A 20,390-nucleotide genomic window follows, 5' to 3' on the forward strand; every position below is an offset into this window, starting at 1 on the left:
GCACCAGCCACATTCAACGGAATGATGGATAGAATCTTCCACTCATATGGAAGCTTTACACGCGTTTTCTTCGATGAACTCTTAATCTTCTCAGAGACCGAAGACGAACACTATAAGCATCTCGCATTAGTGTTTGACGAATTACGCAAACACAAATTATTTGTGAATGCTAAGAAGAGTGAGTTCTTTTTAAAAGAAATCCACTATTTGGGCCATATAGTATCTCATAACCAGGTGAGAATGGACCCTGATAAGATTCAAGCAGTTGTAGAATGGCCTACGCCAACTACAGTTTAGGATGTACGAAGTTTCCTTGGCCTCTGTTCTTATTATCAGCGTTTCATTCGAACCTTTGCCGCTATAGCAGGACCCCTCCATGACCTGACAAAGAAGCGGATTCCATTCCATTGGGAGTCTGGACAAAAACAAGCTTTTGAAAAGCTTAAGTATCTACTCAGTCACGGACCTGTTCTCACCGTCCGTGATCTTCGCAAACCTTTCGAGGTATACTGCGATGCATCTGGAGATTGTGTAGGAGCACTTTTGAAGCAAGAGGTCACGCCATAGCCTACGAAAGTCGGCGCCTTAAAGATGCAGAGTTGCATGTTTCCATATACGAGAAAGAGCTAATGGCAGTAATTCATGCTCTTTCCATATGGAAACACTATCTGTTAGGAGCTGATTTTATTATCAAGACAGATCATCGAAGTCTTCGCTACTTTCTTACACAGAGAAAGTTATCAGAAAAGCAGATGAGATGGGCCAACTTTCTTTCAATGTTCCATTTTCAGATTTTACACACTTCTGGAACAAAGAATGCAGTTGCAGATGCTCTCTCGAGGCGTCCAAAGATCAATGCACTGACAACAATTTATCATGAGGAACTAGAATCTCTTAGTGAGATGTATCCTCAAGATCCAGACTTCGCTACAATTTGGGCAGATCTTCAAGCTGATCACTCAAGGCCACCTTATTCCATTAGGGATAATACGCTCTATCGTCAACAAGCAATATGCATAGCTCAGACCTTACGACAGAAGGTGATGGATGAAGCACATAATTCTCCTTATGCCGAGTATCGGGGAATTGTTGCTACCACTAGTGCCCTCAAAAGGTATTTCTTTTGGCCAACACTCCGTGCGGACAATTAAAAACATGTACGTGAGTGTCTAGTCTGCCAAAAAGTAAAATATGACAGACATAAAGTTTATGGCAAGCTTCAGCCACTCCCTGTGCCTAACACGCCATGGGAAAGTATTGCCATGGATTTTATTACGGATCTTCCTAGATCCAAGAATGGAAATCATGCAATCTGGACTATAGTAGACAGATTTAGTAAACAAGCACATTTCCTTCCAGTAAAGAAGACGATCAAAGCTGATCACATGGCTAAAATATTTCTAGCTTAGATTTTTAAACACCATGGATTGCCAAAGACTATTGTCAGCGATAGAGATCCTCGCATGACTAGTCTATTTTGGCAAGCATTGTTCGAAAACTTGGAAACTAAGCTTGATTTTTCATCATCTTATCATCCTGAAACAAATGGTCAAAGCGAAATCGCTAATGCCACTGTTTTAGATCTCCGAAAGTGCTATGTTTCAGAACGACAATTTGAATGGGAACAGTACTCACCGATAGTTGAGTTTGCGTATAATAATACCATCCACTCCTCAACTGGTAAAGCTCCATTCGAAATTATTTATGGGAAGCCACTCTTACTCCTCAGGGAGACTCTAGAAGAAAAATGCCCTGAAGACCTAGTGATTGGAAAATCGGTTCTTCAATGAAGGGGTACATAGTAGCCTCATATTTCAGGCTCAGAAAAATATGCGCGCTAGTGCAAGCACATGAATGAGATGGGGTCCTCAGAACAACAGTAACCCTAAGGCCTGAATTATTTTTACGGCCTTAGGATAAGTCAATTAAATTATCTTAAATGATTTGCGCTGGACCAAATGGCCGGACAAGTGCGAACAGGTAATGCCAGAGCAGTGTCGATACAGCATTGTGCTGGGAAGCAGCTAACAATTTCATTAGTAGCATCTGTGTGTGCAATTGTGAGTTAATTTGCACATTTCATTAATAGCCTAGGGACTTTTAAAAGTGAAAGTTGAAGGGTTTTTAAAGTTATTAAGTAGGTGTGTCAAGTGGCACACTTACCAATGCAAAACTACCTCTTTCACTCTCACTCTCACCCTCTCTCTCTTCCTAGCGTCCCCTCTCCCTGATGGCTATTTAAGAGCACCCCCTCCCCCATTTCTCAGTGTTGGCAGTGCTCCTACCTCCCCTATTGTGAGTATGCTCTACGCTTTGGAGCCCTCTATGGAAGCTTGAGAGCAGCCCCTTGTGACATATGTGGTGGCCTCGTGCTCCCATTGTCTAGAACAAGGGTTCTGATAGCTATAGCCAGCTTTCGGTAAAGTTTCATCGCGAGAAGTTGCAGCGGGCACTCTCTCCGTAGAGTGCAGTGGCTGTAAATTCTCTGTTTTCAGCCCCTAATCATCTCTTCTAGGGTGAATTTCAGCAAAATACACATAGAATCTAGTTCTTCTCTACCTACACTACGCATACACAAAGTTTGGTGCGATTCCACCGCGAAAAAGGTCTCTATTTCGGCTTTGGAAGGTGCTCAGGTAACATTTTCAGGTTATGTTCAGAAAATTACAGCAAGCATGTGTGCGTGCATGTTACGTGTTTCTCCCTCGTTTTTTGTTGCAGGAATTATTATGCAAAAAGGGACACAGTTAGCGGAAGGTAGACTCTCATTTTTGAGAGCTTCCGTTGAGTTTTGGTGGAAGATAGACTCTCGTTTTCGAGAGCTTCCCAAAATCTCATAGCAGATGGAAAATCCTCTTAGTATTCTGAGAGTAGCTTTCGCACTCTCTCAGTCAGAAGCAGAAAAGAAAGAATAGAGGACGGGCAATCGCCCCGTTCCTGTGCTTGTAAAGATTCTCCCTTAGTAATAAAGATAATCTCTTTATGGGGGGGGACCAGCCCATCTTCTGGTCCCCAATGAAGTGTCAAGCTTTCTCTCTCTCTCTCTCTAATTCTCTTGAGTATTTGAAGTACAATTAAAAGTTAGTTTACGCTTCTGTATTTTTGTGACATCTTGTAGCAGTCAGGTCCAACGGCTGATCAAGAACTTTCTTTGGTCCGGACGGGATGGGGATCCAGTATGAGCCAAGGTGGCTTGGTCAGTTATCACTCTCCCCTTGGCAAAGGGAGGGTTAGGCATCATTGATCCTGCAGATCAGAGCAGAGCCCTGCTAGGGAAGCTTATTGTGCAAGGGCTATTTCCAGGCGGTGCTGAGCCTTGGAAGGATCTGCTTTTCTAGAGGATACAGGCCAGAGCTCCCCCAGCAGGAGGCACTTGGGCGCGGGCGCTAGAGATATGATGGATCTTCACAGAGATGAGGAGGATTGGTTTTAGCAGAGGACAGGAGGATCGTTTTGCTTTGAGTATCTTGAGAGCCTGGGAGTTGCTCCACCCTCGACTATCTCAACACCCTCCCACTTGCGCGGAGGAGTGGGCTAGGCAGCCTATTATATGGAGCCCTGCGATCCGCACTGAGAATGGACATATGATTGGTTCACGTCCCCGGCTTGCATGGGGTCCCCTGGCAGCTGGCCCGGCACTCAGCTTTGGAGAGTGGCACTTTTTTGCAACCTACCAGAGGCGGTACAGCGAGAGCGTCTGAGTCTCTTCAGGGGAGGCTAGACTATGTATGATGATATTTAGGCAGCACTCTCTGAGGAGTGGCAGATACCTTTCGAGCCGGTGGTTCCCCGCTGGATGGGAGCTTTCACGCAGTTGGAGATTCTGATTGCAGTCCGAGCGTGCACTGATGAGGGCAGATGTTTGTACTTTGAGGTTCAGGAGGAGGGACGACTTCTGAGAGTGGAGGAGGAGTCCCCTCTTGTTGCAAGATGTATCTTCCAAAGAGTTAGGATTGTGGCCGCTCCTTCGCGGAAGTGGCACATTGATCCGGACCCAGCAGAGATTAATACAGATTGGCGCATCTCGGTGTATGGGGCTAGATATTTATTCAGGCTGTATAGTGGGATCCAGGGGAGTGTCTGTGGCACGACCCCTTTGAGCCTACAGATGACCCAGATCTAACTTTTTTGAATACACAGTTCGACTGGGATGCCACATTCTGACAGCCAGGAGAGTAGTTACACCAGCAGCAGCAGCGGCAAAGCACTAGCTACTCCAGGGACTTTCTCACAATTTTCTAGCAGATTTCTGGACCAAGCTGTGGGCTAGCAGACAGGCCTGCAGGATTTCGACCTTCCAGTGGTTGGTAGCTCACAGGAGTGCGGCAATGGGCATCTGGATTGTCTATATCGGTTTACCTCCAGCTTGTGTGCTTGCTGCGACCACCATCTTGAGACACGACACTGCTTATGGGATTGCCCACAGGCACAACAGACATGGCTGCGTATCCTACGCATCATGGTACACCTCTCACCAGAGGGGATCTACACTTGGGGAGCAGCCGCGTGGTCCACCACCCCCGGGCCAGCCATGGGATACAAGGCAGAGGCGACCAGCTTGGCCATCCGCTTCACCAGAGGACAGCCGTGCTCTTTTCCCTCTCCGAACTTCTCTAAGCACCTTGGACACAGGAGAGAGACTTGCGCTGGGAGCTTCTGAGTAGCCTCACCTTATGGTTTATCTGGAGGGCTCGTTGCTTCCAAGCTTTTGAGGGACGTCTTGAGCCTTCAGCAGAGACAGTCCGGGCTATCTGACAGGAGCTGATACACACTTTACGAGGCCAGTACGATCGCATCTGAGGCGACTCTGACCGAGCACTCGCCGACAGACCTTCCATGATACTTGGAGCCGGGGACCTTTCTACTCTCTTCGGGCGGGAGTCCCTCTTTGGCATTACAGGCCACCTGTATAGATTCCCCCCCCCCCCCCACCCACCCACCCCCACCCATTATATGATGTAGCTCTACTTCAACTGTTGTATATCCCCGCAGCCAGGGAGAATCTCCCTGGCTGCCCCTCACTCCCTACCCTGGGAGAGATTGTAGCCTCACGGGCGCTTTTTTCTAATAACTAATGGAAGGATCTTCTTGTGGGGGGGAAAAACAAACAAGGGGGATTGGGTATATTTGTGAATCATGTAGTGGAGACTTAAGCAAGTAGGAAAGAAGTGTCCCAACTCCCAAGTTGTCAGTTAAAATGTATGGTCCTTTTCTAGTCATAAAACAAGTAAATGATGTGTCTATGAAAGTGCGGTTGCCTGATTTATGGTCTGTGCACAATGTTTTCCATGTTTCCTAGTTGAAGTTGTTTCAGGGAGATCCCCTAAAGGAGATTCTTGAAGAGGTCGAACCCAAGATCATAGACGAAGCAGAAATTCTGAAGCCAGAGCAAGTGCTCTTGCATCGGTTCTAGCATGGATCCAAGAAGAAGTCTCCACAATATTTGAAGTTCAAGGATCATGGAACCCACAAAGCATTGTGGATAGACGAAGACTTTTTCAAAGATTACCCGGAGTGTTGGCAGACTACAAGGAGACCATGCAGCTCAGTATCACTACCTCACTTTAAATGGGAGGGGATGTCACGTGCACAACTAGCCCTATGTGCATGTGAACAAGCTACTTATGTATTCTGGGGCTTAGGACAACCTAGGAACTGATTTGGCACCTTTGTGCGCATGTTCGCAAGAGGTGCATGTCTAGATAATTTAGTTAGTTATGCATACCCTGTGATTTCCCGAGGAAAAATTAGGCATTATTACATGGTTGTGGGCGTCTGAGACCATCATAAATGAGTATACCATGTGGAGCACAAGACCCCCAAGTCTCATACCTGACAGGGCAAGCATCAAGCATGTTGGGGCCTCCAAATTGGCCACAATTATGCCAAATTGTTCACATTCTCATTTATTAAGTCACTTATTACTTAAGTGACTTCATAAGGTTAAAACTCCAAGGTACTAACTTCTAGACAGCAGATTAGTATAAAAGAGACCCTTGAGGTCTCATTTGCATACGATCAGACACAGAGGAGGCTCTCCCATTCAGCCTCTACCTGCAATTGGGAGCAGCACCCCTTGCGGTTTGCAGAAGTCCAACATTGTGTAAGCAGTTCCAGCCCATCAATTGGTGTACAGCAGTATTCAGCATGCGTTTTTCATATCGTCAGCAGCGTACTCAACCAGCCTTGCGTTTCTGCATGGTCTACCCCTAGCAGCCATCGCTTGATCTTCAGTACCACGCAAAACCAGCAATACCCTCAGTACCCACAATATTCAGCCCTCAGTCCTATCAATATTCAGCCATTCAAACTTCCGTTAGCACACAGCATCTACCCTCAGTTCCAAACGATTTCATCGCAAAGAACTCTTCAGTAAGTCTATGTTCATTCCAGTAGTGCATCGGTACTCAACCTTAGCACTCATTGTCACAAGACGGGCACCACGTGCCAATAGAAAAGAACAGACTGAACAGGCTTTTAGCACTTCAATAACAACTGAACTGAGAGAGAGAGAGAGAGAGACGACACACGACACGGAGTGGCAGAATTCCACCCCAGAGAGTATTGGCCCCAAACCTTGGCGCCCCTTTCGGTATTTCTTTATATTGCATCAACACAATACAAGCCAATACTCCAGACTCTACACCTCCTCCAGGAAGCATCCCAGAGAATGAACCCTAGCCTCATATTTAAAGGCCCTTGGCCTGAAAATAAGTTTCAATGAAAAGCCTTCAAACTCAAAAGCATCTGGTCCAAAAACAATGCCCAAAAATTTGCAAGCGTGTTTTGTAGAAATCCGTACAACTACCACGTTAGCACAGCCAACACGAAATCCGGGCTGTCCGTATAGGTCTGCCACGTCATCAGCCGGCTGCGCAAAACTTCGTGTGTAGGTGTGGGTCCTGCTTTATTTTAATTCCTTTATGCCACTTGGGCCCCATCGGACGGGGTTCCATAAGTTGGTAGGACTTCTTCTTCTTCTGTTGCTTCTTGCTCTTCTTAGGATTTAGGCCACTCGGCCGTGATCTAAAGGTTGGCTCTGTTCTTCACTGACTTGACACGTCAACAGTTTGTGACATCTCCCCTTCTTGAAAGAGATGTAATCGTCCGCGATTACAACATATCTGCAAAACAACTTGTGGATCAACTCTAACCAAAGTCCTCTAACAATCACCGCCAGATACTCCAGCTGCCCCTCTAAAACCCTGTGACATCCAGCCCGCCAAATAAACCACATAGTGAGACTGCTCAAAAGCTCCCATCTCAAATCGCGCTTCTGGGACGCAAGTGTCACTAGCAGATGTATTTTTCCTGTTGCCTTCTTTAGATATGCACTACATATTCTTATTTATTTTCTTTTTACTTGTTTACCCCGGAACCATTGAAAAGGTGCAAGTGGACATTGCATGCATGGACAGTGTGAAACGGCTACGGCCGAACAGGTTTCTCACGTCGGGAATCTAGGTCGATCAGTTTGGGACTGGTCGGGCCAGTTAGCACTGAATTCTGATGAGTATGGAAGCCTGTGTACTCCAGATGGGATTTGGGCCACTCGGTAAGTCACTTACAACTTTATAAGTTGGTGGGAACTAAGGAATTAACTCAAAAGGGGCAAACTGGACACTTGGCAGGAGAGCAACCTGCCTAACACTTTAGCAAGAGGGGGCGCCCAAATGAGGGTTGAGGCTGATTTTTGCTTCACTGTGACTTACAGTGTGTGTGTGTGTGTGAGTAGTGGGTGCAGGTTCACAGCTTTAATGGAAAGCTTGCCTTCTCCTTTGTCTCATGTAGCACGATGATTTCTCTCGTACATCTCTCTCTTCCCTTTGCACATATGATAATGCCCCACTATTTGGGCTACTCAGATGATCATGTACAGTTCTGAGGGTTTTATGCGCGTTTGCCAAGGCAAGGGCCTTTTGAATAGAAACCGGATTAGCTAATTGCTAATCCCCATAGGTACACACAGTTTCATTGCAAAAGATTGCAAATTTGGAGAGTTTTCTCGCGTGAAAACTCGTCCAATTTATAGGGGATGTAACAGACTTGGACACTCCAAGTCAAGAATCAATCACGACAGCACCAAATAACCACCTCAAAACAGTTCAGAGATCACAATAGATTTGCAATGGCCGGAGTTCCATGCCTAGAGATGTTGGCCCCAAAGACTGGCGCCCCTTTCGGTATTTCCTTTTGCATTAATCAATGTCAAAGTACAAGAGAGCGGTTAGGGTTTCACTCTCAGACTCTGCGTCCAGATGCTCTAAGAAGTGAGGCCCTCACCGCGTATATAAAGATTACAAGGGATGCCCAAAAGCAGAGCCCCAAAAGCTTTCAAAATCAAAAGCAAGTGTTCTCTCTCACAAGCTCTCTGTGTGTGGCTTTTAATAAAATAAAGCAAGTATCCTTCTCTCTGTCTCACATCAATTCAGCATGGAGAAAAGCAAGCAAATTGCGTTGCTAGGCTGAGCTTTTTTTCACCTCCGTAAAATCCGGAAAGGTCCGTACTGCTGCCACGTGGCATTTGGCGCCTGTTTTAGGGTTTCCAGTCATTTTAGGGTTTCAGCCAGTAGTTAGGGTTAGGGTTTTTGGCAGAAATTGGGGTTTCTGGAAAAAAGGGTTTCTGCTGTCGGTAGCCACGTCATCACTTTGTGACATACCCCCCTCTTGAAAGCATTGTAATCGATCGCAATTACGCCTGCAAAACCGACGGAAGCCATAAACCGTCTTAGCAAACACTGACGGTTAGTACCTACGTACTAGGAACACACATCTAGCACATGTACCAAATCGACAGTCACATCACATGACATTCAACATTCATTCGGATCTTAGACCATGATTTATCGGCAATGTAGCTAGCAATCGCATCTAGATCCAATCGGGACCTCATCGATGTCCGTTTAACTAACCTCTATTGTAACCATGTCTATTCGAGATCAATCATACCAAAATGCTGCAGTCATTTCGTTTATCGGTTCCTTCATTTAAAAAGAAGTCAAGAACAAATCAGTATCATTATCAGGAATTCCATTTCATTAAAGTCATCCAACATAATACTGTCAGCTCTCAATATCCCTGAAGCTCAAAGAGACATCAGTGACTTTAGTATCAAAATCAAGGCATCTGTTGACAAAGGAGCGGAGTGACTCCCCTCTTGTGCATCCCACTGCACCAAATCTCCGGTCAAGCTGAATTCTGGGTTCCGTTTGGAGTAGACTATGCTAAACCAAAAGCATCGAGGTAAAGTTTCACAATCTGAGGAGTATCTGCTAGGTCCTCCTCCTCCATCCACTTCGCATCCAATGCAGGATAATTCTTGAACTTAACCAAGAATCGCCTTCGGACTTTACCTTTATTCTTCGCATCTTTATGTGACAATATCTCTTCAGGAACAAGGATCTCCTCGTTTTCTTCCACTTCAGGTTGCTCATCGGGCTCCCCATCATTAGGCACATCACCCTTAAAAGGTTTCAAGAGACTCACACGGAATGCATTGTGAATCCTCCAAGTATCTGGCAGTTTCAATCGGAAGGAGACATCATTTATCTTTTCGTTGATCTGGAAAGGGCCATAGTAGCGCATACTAAGCTTTGGAAAAAGCCTCTCCTTTCCCTTTTTCTTTCTTAGGCGTGCCTTCTCAAAACGTAAGAGCACCCAATCATCCTCCTTCAATTTCAAGGTAAGTACTTTTCCCATTGAGTCTTCTGATCAGAGATATAAGACTTCAATAAGAATTCCACCAAAGGTAAGTACTTTTCCCATTGAGTCTTCTGATCAGAGATATAAGACTTCAATAAATCTAGAATCACTGAATTGGCAATCTCAGATTGCCCGTCAGTCTGCGGATGAAACGATGACAGGAACTGCAACTGCGTGCCAATGTTCTCCCAAATTGCCTTCCAAAACAAACTCGTAAATGTGGGGTCCATGTCAGAGATAATCGTCTCAGGCATGCTATGTAATCTGAATATCTGGGCCACAAACAGTGTCGCTAAATGATCCGGCTTGACTGTTTTCTTCACTGGAATGAAATGATCTTGCTTGCTAAATTTGTCAATAACAGTCCAGATCCCATCGTGACCACTCTATGTTCTCGGGAGATCAAAAATGAAATCCATTGCAATACTTTCCCAGGGGCGGTTGGATATGGGTAAAGGCTGTAACAATCCCTGTGCTTTATGCCTGTCAAACTTGACCTTCTGGCATACCAAGCAACTGCGCACAAACTCTTCCATATCCTTTTTGAGTCTCGGCCAAAAGAAGTATCTCTCTACCCCTTTCATGGTGGTAGCAATGCCGCGGTGACCCGTAAAAGGTGGACAGTGGCATTCAGTCATAACCTTTTCCCTCAACGGCTGTGTAATGCACAACATGGTTTTTCTCATCAAGTAGCCTTCCCGAATGGAGTATCCTGCTACTGTCTCCCCATCCCGTATCCGTGTGAAAATATCTACAAATCTGTATCTGTGGCATACTGGCGTCGACCATATCCTCGAAGCTCCTATGATGTATCGCGGAAATAGCCAGAACCAACTGCTTTAGAGACAAAGCATCTGCCACCACATTCTTCTGTCCGTGCACGTGGACAATCTAGAAGTGAAACTGTGACAAGATGTTCGCCCACCGCATCTGCTTTTCCGAAAGTTGCTTCTGTGACAAGAAGTAGCGCAAACTCTAATGGTCTGTAAAGACAGTAAAATCCGCTCCGAGTAGGTAATGTCGCCACTGAGTAAGAGCGTGGATAACCGCCAAAAGCTCTTTCTCATATATCTGTGTTGTCATCTCCGGCCTAGAGAACAATCGGCTCTCGTAAGCAATGACATGGCCTTCTTGCATCAAGACTACACCCAGACTATGACCACAAGCATCACAATATACTTCAAATGACTTCTCCAAGTCCGGCAAAGTCAAAATAGGTCATGTAGTCAATTTCTTTTTCAATGTCTGAAAGGCAGTCACCTCTGTGGATCCCCACGAGAAAGGGACTCCTTTTTGTGTCAAGATATGCAAAGGGGAAGCAACCTTTGCAAACTTTCGAATGAACCGCCTATAGTACGAACACAGTCCCAAGAAGCTTCTAACTTCATGGACATTCTTCAAATCGTGCCAATCACGTATAGTCTCTATCTTGGCCAGGTCCATTTGCACTCCTGCTGCTGAGACAATGTGTCCCAAAAAGTGTATCTCTTGTAGGCAAAATTCACCTTCCTTTGCATTAATCACTAACTTGTGATCTCGTAATGCCTGAAAGACCTGAAGCAGATGATCTCTGTGTTCTGCCTCATTCTTGGAGAAAACAATGATGTCGTCAAAGAAAGTGCCAACAAATAGCCTGTGCTCTCGAAAAATCCTTTCCATCATCCGGTTAAATGTCGCACGAGCGTTGGTTAAGCCAAAAGGCATCACCAAAAACTCAAATAACCCAAAAGTCGTCCGAAAAGCTGTCTTGTAGACGTCTCCCGGTGCTATCCTGATATGATGATATCCACTCTTCAGATCAATCCTGCTAAAGCATAAGGATCCCTGTAATCTGTCGAGTATATCATCGATCCTAGGAATCGGAAATCTGTTCTTGATGGTGATTTTGTTGAGAGCTCTATAATCGATGCACATTCTCCAAGATCCGTCTTTCTTCAAAACCAACAACACTGGAGAGCAATACGCTGAAGTACTAGGCTGGACAAGACCCTTTTCCAAGAGGTCTTTCACTTGGTTCATAATCTCTTCATTCTGTGCTCGGCTCACACGGTAAGGTGGCCGGTTCGGTGGTGTGCTTCCAGGTATCAGATCAATGGTATGATCTTCAAGACGAGCAGGTAGTAACTCTCCTGGTAGGCTTTCTGAGAAGCAATCGGCGTGAGTGTAGAAAATCTTGGCGTTCTTTATCAAGTTTAGACATATGTGTTTTATCCTCATCACTCAACTCTTTCATAAAGATCGAGTAAACAAACAGACTGGATTTCATTAATTTAGAAATGGCCGAAGCTGATACAATAGGGACAGACTCGCCCTTTAATTTAATATCAAATACAATTGTTCTGCCCTTCTTTGTAATCAAAGTTGCTTTTCTCGCCTGATAATCGACCACGGCGTTGTGCTTTTTGGTACCAGGGAATCCGTAAGAGAACATCACAACCCTCCAAAGGCATTATGAAGAAGTCCTCATGCCCCGAATACCCTTGACAATGCAATCGAAGTTTTCCAATGACAGGTGTAATGGCCACGTCCCTGCCTAGTGCCACTAGAACTGCCTCTGCAAGTGGTTCCATCTGATCGGGAGTGATCTCGAGCCGCGCCACCAATTCCAGTGAAATGAAGTTGGCCTTGGCTCCTCCATCAAAGAAGATCAGGGCCTCTTGATCAATCACTTTGTCCCAAGCTCGGAAAAGTTTTGTACTTTCGTCCATGGTGTCGGGATCGGTACCCACTCAATATGGAACCAGTCCTATTTTCATCTTGCCTTTTCTTACACATTCCCCAGCTGCTCTCAAACTCTCAGGCCTTTCGTCGTCCTTGTCGTTTCGTTCTTTCTGTGCCTTTTTAGGGCACTTCGCGGAGATATGTCCAAATTCCCCGCATCCAAAAAGCACTTCCCCTCCCTGATGAAGCGAGCTCTCTCCTGAGGAGTAAGCTTGGGTCGTGCATCCTTTTTCTCTGGGTTGCTCTTTTTCTTTCTACTTTCATTCCCAGAAATCTGTTCGGCTCGTAGTGTCATGACCTCATCTGTGGGGTAGGTCAGACTTCCAGAGTGAATGGCAAAGCCCCGCTTCGCATGAATCATCAACTCCTGAATAGAAGCTGACTTCTGTTCCAAGCAGTGATCTCGGATCTCTGTAGGTAGACCCAAGGTGAACCGCTCAATCTGTTCTCTGACGAGATCTTCTTGAATGAAGAGGCAGGTAGAAAAGAGCTCCAGAATCTTTCACAGTAAGTATCCACTGTATCTCTCTTGGTCATCCGAAGATAGTTCCAAGCAGCTCGTATATCTCGTTTATACTCTTGCGTCAACCAAGAAGAAATAAAAAGACTCTTGAATTTCAGCCATTTAACTGGCACAGTCTTGCTTAATAGAAGCGTGGACCACCAAGTGCGAGCATTCCCCTTAAAGTAAGAGGCAGCTCTCCGAATCTTGGAGTGCTCTGAATAGCGTCCTCCCACGAAAGCGATGTCAAACTGTTGTATAAAAGACAAAGCCTTCGAAGCATCCGAGTATCCTGAGATATCAAACTTGATCGCGTGGCCACCTTCCTTAAACTCTCGGACTTTCTTGCTTTCATCTTTGAGAAAGTCATACTGGTTGGCTTTGTAAAAATTCTTCTTGTTCGCATAAAAGTTGTCGTTATCAGAGTCTGAACTGTCTGTAGACGAGTCCTCCGTAGAACTATCGCTCACTGGGTGAGATTTAGACTTCTTTGCCTTTTTCTTGCCCTTTCCGAAGCGTTGTTTCTTGCTTCACTTTTTGCTTTTTCTGTCTTCTTCGCTCAAATCTGAAGAGCTAGAAGAACTATCAGAAGAAGAAGAAGAAGAAGAAGAAGAAGAACTGGGTACTCCTTCAAATCGAACACGCTTCTTCTTTTCTTTGCCTTGTCGAATGTCGACTGACGACCCAAGTATCCCGAGAAGTCAGTGCCTTTCTTCTGCTTTTTGCCGTGCTTTTTAGCTTTGTTCTACGCGTCAAAAAGCTGAGTAATCCCTGCATCAACCACGTCTTCCAATTCCTTCTCCATATATTTCCTGGGAGCATGAGGTTTCTTGAGAGCGGGTTTCGAGAGTGGTGTTGTGGTTCTCTGCCACTCCGTATGCACCTCCTTAAAGAGGTCTGGCTCATATATTTTTCCATCTTCGGGTCCTTGGCAAAATTGAGCATCATCTTTTTTGCATCGTTGATCAACTGTCGACGCTCCATCTCTCGATGCTCCACCTGAGTAGGCCGAGGCGGGCCATACTCTTCTCGTCCATCTTCGTTGTGGTCTCTTCTCGCATCTCCGGATGCAGAAGGAGTCGACTGATTCTTGTCTGAAGCCATAGGTGCCGCGGAAAAAAATTTGGGGATCGGATTTTCCGTAGAAGAGAAATCGGCCGTGCTCTGATACCACTATAACAGACTTGGACACTCCAAGTCAAGAATCAATCACGACAGCACCAAATAACCACTTCAAAACAGTTCACAGATCACAATAGATTTGCACTGGCCCGGTTCCGTGCCTAGAGATGTTGGCCTCGAAGACTAGCGCCCCTTTCGGTATTTCTTTTTGTATTAATCAATGTCAAAGTACAAGAGAGCGGTTAGGGTTTCACTCTCAGACTCTGCGTCCAGATGCTCTGAGAAGTGAGGCCCTCACCGCGTATATAAAGATTACAAGGGATGCCCAAAAGCAGAGCCCCAAAAGCTTTCAAAATCAAAAGCAAGTGTTCTCTCTCACAAGCTCTCTGTGTGTGGCTTTTAATAAAATAAAGCAAGTATCCTTCTCTCTCTCTCACATCAATTCAACGTGGAGAAAAGCAAGCAAATTGCGTCGCTAGGCTGAGCTTTTTTTCACCTCCGTAAAATCCAGAAAGGTCCGTACTGCTGTCACGTGGCATTTGGCGCCTGGTTTCCAGCCATTTTAGGGTTTCAGCCAATAGTTAGGGTTAGGGTTTCCAAAAATTAGGGTTTGTAGGAAATTAGGGTTTTTGGCAAAAATTAGGGTTTTTGCTATCGGTAGCGACGTCATCACTTTGTGACAGGGGATCTGTCCCATTGCGTGCAAGAGCCCTTGGGACACTCATAGACATGTTCGCTCCGCTAAAAACGATCCAAAATAGAGAATTACAGTCTGCTGAGTTTTTTCGCAAGTTTAGGGTTGCACACCTAAACTGCAACACGAAAACACTAGGGGAGCCTCGGGAAGGCCTTAGCATGCTTAGACAGGGCTTTGGGCACTTGATAGTGACAAAACACGGAATTACAGCACGCTAAATTTCTATTACAGCTCACCAGAAAGCTTCTAAATTACAAGGGAATCCATCCTAGACAGGTACTTTTGACCTATAGGGGTTCTAGCGCCGTTATGCTACCGAAATCATGCCAAAAACCTGCGTTTTCAGCCCTCGCCAAGTTTGGACAGCTTTGTGAGAGTTTGATCTAAGTGTTCGGATTGTCTACTTTCAATTGAATAAAGAAATACTGAAAGGGGCGCCAGTATTCGGGGCCTACAGGGTGTCGATCTCGTGTGCACAGTGACATTCTAGTCGCTGGACATGTCTGTGTTCTCCTTTCTTCATAGTGCTTTGTGTAAAGTTAACAGGTAATTAAAATAGTACTGCCTCTATTGTGTACAGGCCGGTTATATGGTTCCATCGACGGGATAGTCACTTTTTCTTCAAAAAGTGCAGCATGGATTGTTGCGTGGGTGAAAGCAACACAGAGCTTGTCGTTATGGAAAAGAAGAGAGACCAAGTTCCTAAAGAGGGATCTTCCTCACATGGCACAGAGAAAGTTCCTTCAACTCTTCAAGAAGAGGGCAGGTTGTTCAGAGCTCAACTGCGTAGTTGCATGGAAATGTTTCAGCAATTGGCTAACAACCCAGGGATGCAGGAGTTCTTACAGGCTCCGACACAGGGCATGACTGAGCCATTGTAGGAAAAGGAGATTTCCAATGCACTGAGGACTCGTGATGCTTGAGGCAAAGCCCATGTGCTTGAGCAACCAGCTGTGTCCATTGATCCAAGGCAATTCGCTTTACCTAGACAGAAACTGTTTGTGAATGGTCAAGGGAGTAATGAGCAGGCTATGCGTCAGTCCCTTCTGTTACCTACTACATATCCTGGTTATTTTGGAGGTGGTTCAGTGTTTCAAGCTATGGATGGACCTTCCACAGGTTATATGGTAGGGAGCTTGTTTGGGACAATGCGAACAGGCATGGGTAACCCTATGTGTGGGAACATAGGTGTCCAACCAGGTTTTCAGGGTACCTATGGTCAATTTCGAATGCTTGGAACACAATTTTGTATGGCTGGTTTTTCGTAGCCATATGCCCAAAATGCAGTAAAACAGGTGATGCGAGTGTTGGAATGGACAATCGTGGAGCACCACTTTTGCGGACACCTGCTTATGACAATGTGACTCCTTTGAGTCAGTCTTAAGGATTACAAGGAGGGTGGGCAGGGAAAGGAGTTACTTTCAAGTGGACAGCCAAGGAAATTCTAGCCTTCAAACACTTGAAAGAGAAGTTAACTTCGGATCTGGTAATTATTTTGCCAGATCTTTCGAAACCTTTTGTGGTTCAGTGTGATGCATGTGGCCATAGTCTTGGTGCAATTCTAATGCAAAATGGCCGAGTAGTCGCATATGAGAGCAGAATTCTTTTGAAGACCGAAAGGAACTTGCAAGTTTATGAGAAAGAATAGCTGGCAGTAATTCACGCTCCCACTAGTTGGAAACACCATGTGCTAGGGGCTAATTTTGTTGTCCAAACAGACCATCAAACAATGCGATATTTTCTCACACAAAACGAAGTTTTTTGAGAAACACATACGATGGGCAAACATCTTGTCAATGTTCCATTTTCAAATTGTACATGTGCAAGGAAAAAAGAACATGGTGGTTGATGCGTTGTCATGAAAGCCCCAAATTTCAGCAGTGTCAAATCCGTATCATTGTGAACTAGACAAAATGAATACACAATATGTTGAAGATTTAGATTGTGTAAGGATCTATGATCAGCATCTTGATGGGCAACATCATGAGAACTATATGCTTAAGATGACTTTCTCATTATGCATGGAAATTTATGCGTTACTAAACAATTAAGGCCAAAGGTTTTGATGGAAAGTCATGCTCCACCATATGCTGGGCATCGTGGAATTAATGAGACATTGAAAGGGGTTGAGGCATTTTTCTATTGGCCAGCTTTACCTCAAGATGTTGACACATTTGTAAGATCATGCTTAGTATGTCAAAAAGTCAAATTTTCAAAAGCAACTGGGATTGTTGCAGCCATTGCCGATCCCCGAGAGGCCATGGGAAAGCATAGCGATGGACTTTATCTTTGATCTTCCAAAAACGCAAACAGGCAATGAAGGGATTTGGACTATCATTTGTAGGTTCAGTAAGCAGACCCATTTCATTCCTGTTAGGAAGAAGATAAAGCCAGAACACATGGTCAAGATATTCATGAGAAATAGTCTTGGGTATTCAGATACAGTATGACCACAACCAAGGGTCGTCTTGCGCCTTAGTCAAAAGCGTTATACTGAACTATTGTTGTGGCGTTTTCAAATGGAGTCCTCTTGTGGCATAGAAACTCCATTGCCAGTCAATACCCGACTTTCCTCTATTACACGACCTGAGTCAATTTCTAAGCAGCAAATAATGGCTGGTATCCCAAACAGTATTTCCATTGAGGGTATTTGCTACCTTGCTACGGGTACACGAGTTGATATAGTTCAACCTCTCAACTTTCTATCACGGTTTATGCAACATCCAGCTCTAGCGTATTGAAAACAAGTGAGACGACTTCTACACTATATCAATCACACCAAAGACTTAAGCTTGGTGTATACGAAGACAACCAGCATCCAACCCCCTTTCCTTGGCTGGTTGGATGTTGATTGGGAGTGATGTTGACACCAAGTGTTCCACAACTAGCTATGCCTTCACACTATCAGGCGATGCAATTTCCTGGCAAAGTAATCTACAAAAATCGGTAGCTCAATCTTCTACAGAGTATATGGCTCTATCTGGACCTGCAAAAGAAAGCATTTGGATTTGACGTTTCCTTCAAGAAATAAGACTTTGTAGTCAACTTTCACACTTCTATGTAATAACAAGTCAACAATTATGATGACCCGACAACAAAAGCAAAGCAACAGGACACATCACATTGACTTCAAATTATATTTATTCGAGACCTTGTAGATGAAAAGACATGTGAAGTTACATATCACCAACACAGGAACAATGAGCAGATTTCCAGACAAAGCAAACTTCAAAGAAGAACCAGTGGAGATGTTGCAAGCATCTAGGACTATGTTGATGCCTTCCTAAGAGAATAAGCTTTGGGGGGACGTGTTAAAGGTCTACACAGATTGAACCATAAATATAACCTTACATACTTAGGCACTTAGGCAAATTAATCAAATACAATGTTGTGTTAAAGGGTTTTACAGAGATTGAACCATAAATATAACCTTACACACTTAGGCTAATTAATCAAATACAATGTTGAAATCAAAAGGTCGCGTGAAAAGACACTTAACTCTGTATAGAGTCTAGATGTCCGATCGAGCCACAACCAAATACACAAATTGACAGTCAGACATGCACCCTCTGTATCTCTTTGTCCCTATGTTTCTGCTTCTACTTTTGTGTGTGTGAGCACAATTCAACAAACTCAGCTTGTCAACCATAGCCAACAAACACTACTCCCCATTCAACCAAACAATCCACTGACACCCACTTCAGCTTGGCAAAGCTCTCGCTTTCTTAGTTCAACAAGAGGACCAATACTACTTGACCTCCTTCCTCCGTCACTCCTAGACAAATAAGTGGGCATCAGCTCCTTCATTTTGGGAAACGGAAACTCCTTGAACCATTTATGTTGTAAAGCTTCCTCAGCTGTTATTCGCTTTTGGGGATCATATGTTAAAAGTCTACTCAACAAATCAAAACCTTCTTCAGACAAAGGTGTCTTTGCTACAAACGCTGTAGGTGGAAACTTTTCTCTGAGTTTGTTGAAGGGTTGCTTTGTGAACTTAATCCTGACACCGGGTAGTTTTAGAAAATCAGGCCAGATTGTTTTGTTGGGAGTCCCCAACACTTTGAAGATCTTGTCTAGCTGATCAAGCTCATTTACTCCCTTAAACAAGGGTTCTCTTGTCAAAATCTCAGCCATAATGCATCCCAATGACCACATGTCTACAGCTGTGGAATACTGCTTACATCCTAGAAGTAATTCAGGGGCCCTGTACCAGAGTGTAACAACCATGTTTGTGTAGGTTTTAAGCGGGCTCCCACATTGCCTTGCCAGGCCAAAATCACATATCTTGAGTTTACCCCTATTGTTATATAGCAGATTTGATGTCTTCAAGTCCCTGTGTATAACCCAGTTGTCATGCAAGTGCATAACTCCTTGAAAAAGCTGAAGCATTAAACATTTCACATCACTCTGACTAAAAGGATACCTTATGGTTTCCATAAGACCCTTCAAATCATGCTCCATGTACTCCATGACCATAAAAATATCGTTGAAGCTACTACCAACCACAACCTCTTTTACTTCCATAACACAAGGGTGATGGACAGAAAGCAACACATTAATTTCCCTCAAGGAGGTCATTGGAAAACCTTCCCTTTCCTTCTCCAGTTTCAGTTTCTTCAATGCTACAATTTCTCCCGTTTTTTTGTCCCTAGCTCTATAAACCACACCATAGGCACCTTCATTGATCTTGTTTAATCTTTCAAACTCATCTACACTTCTACAACCTTGCAACATGTTTATGGTGCGCACAAGCGGTGCAGCTTGTACAAGAACTATTTCTTCCTCCTCAGAATCAACATCACAATACTCCTCCTCATCAATATCTTTGTCAAGAACCATGTGCTCCCCGATATTCAAATCGCTTTCATCTCGGACATCTTCATTCTCTTTCAATGCATCAAAGACATAAGATGTTTCATTTGTAGTTTCAAGTTTCTCTTTGATGTACTCCCCGGGCTCAGGGGATAAAACGACCTCTCTCCCTACTTTCGGATAAGGCGCGCTGCTGTGATGACAATGGAAAGTACCCATGCCGGAGGAAGAAGAGAGTGGCTGCAACGGAGACGCCATGATAGATATACGGTGTCGTTTAGGTGCGGAGACTGTAGAGAGAGGGGAGGTCTACAGACAAAGCTCCGAGCTGCTTTTGGAACCTGCGAACTGCATCGATTTGCTGCTGAGAGCAACGCAGAATCCTTTTTTATTTTATTTGGTAGCTTTTGACGGCGTAGGTTCTTTTTAGAGCTTTTCATCGCAGCGCAGGTTCTTTTTATTTTTAGAGCTTTTCATCGCAGCGATGTTTGCTTGATAAAATAAAACGTAATTATTTTTACTGGTTTAATAGAGAGAATAGGGGAAGATCCCCTGGCGAATGCGAAGGGGTGACGCGGGCTCGCAGCAGTTTACGAGAGTTTTGCGCAATCTTGCGTGCGGAGAGAGAGAGAGAGAGAGAGAGAGAGAGAGAGAGAGAGTGCACACAAAATGCTTCAATAACTTCCTGTTGAGGGCGTCGTCGCTTGGAGCAAGGTGGCGGCAGGGTAGAGCCCGGATACAGAGGCTGCTTGTGCAATCTGTTGTGTTGATGTAGTTGAGGGCCGTTGCGCAAGTGGTTAGATTGCAGCACTTAAGGTATTTGCTACCTTCGCG

At 44.7% G+C, this 20,390-nt stretch overlaps 1 pseudogene; it reads right to left on the reverse strand.

The window, feature by feature from the left end:
• Positions 1-18,049: 18,049 nt before the first annotated feature.
• Positions 18,050-19,980, reverse strand: LOC147437576 (cyclin-dependent kinase G-2 pseudogene; annotated as a pseudogene).
• Between the last annotated feature and the right edge of the window lie 410 nt (positions 19,981-20,390).

Source organism: Adiantum capillus-veneris, chromosome 17, assembly GCF_014529385.1.
Source record: "Adiantum capillus-veneris isolate H3 chromosome 17, ASM1452938v2, whole genome shotgun sequence".
Classification (NCBI taxonomy): domain Eukaryota; kingdom Viridiplantae; phylum Streptophyta; class Polypodiopsida; order Polypodiales; family Pteridaceae; genus Adiantum; species Adiantum capillus-veneris.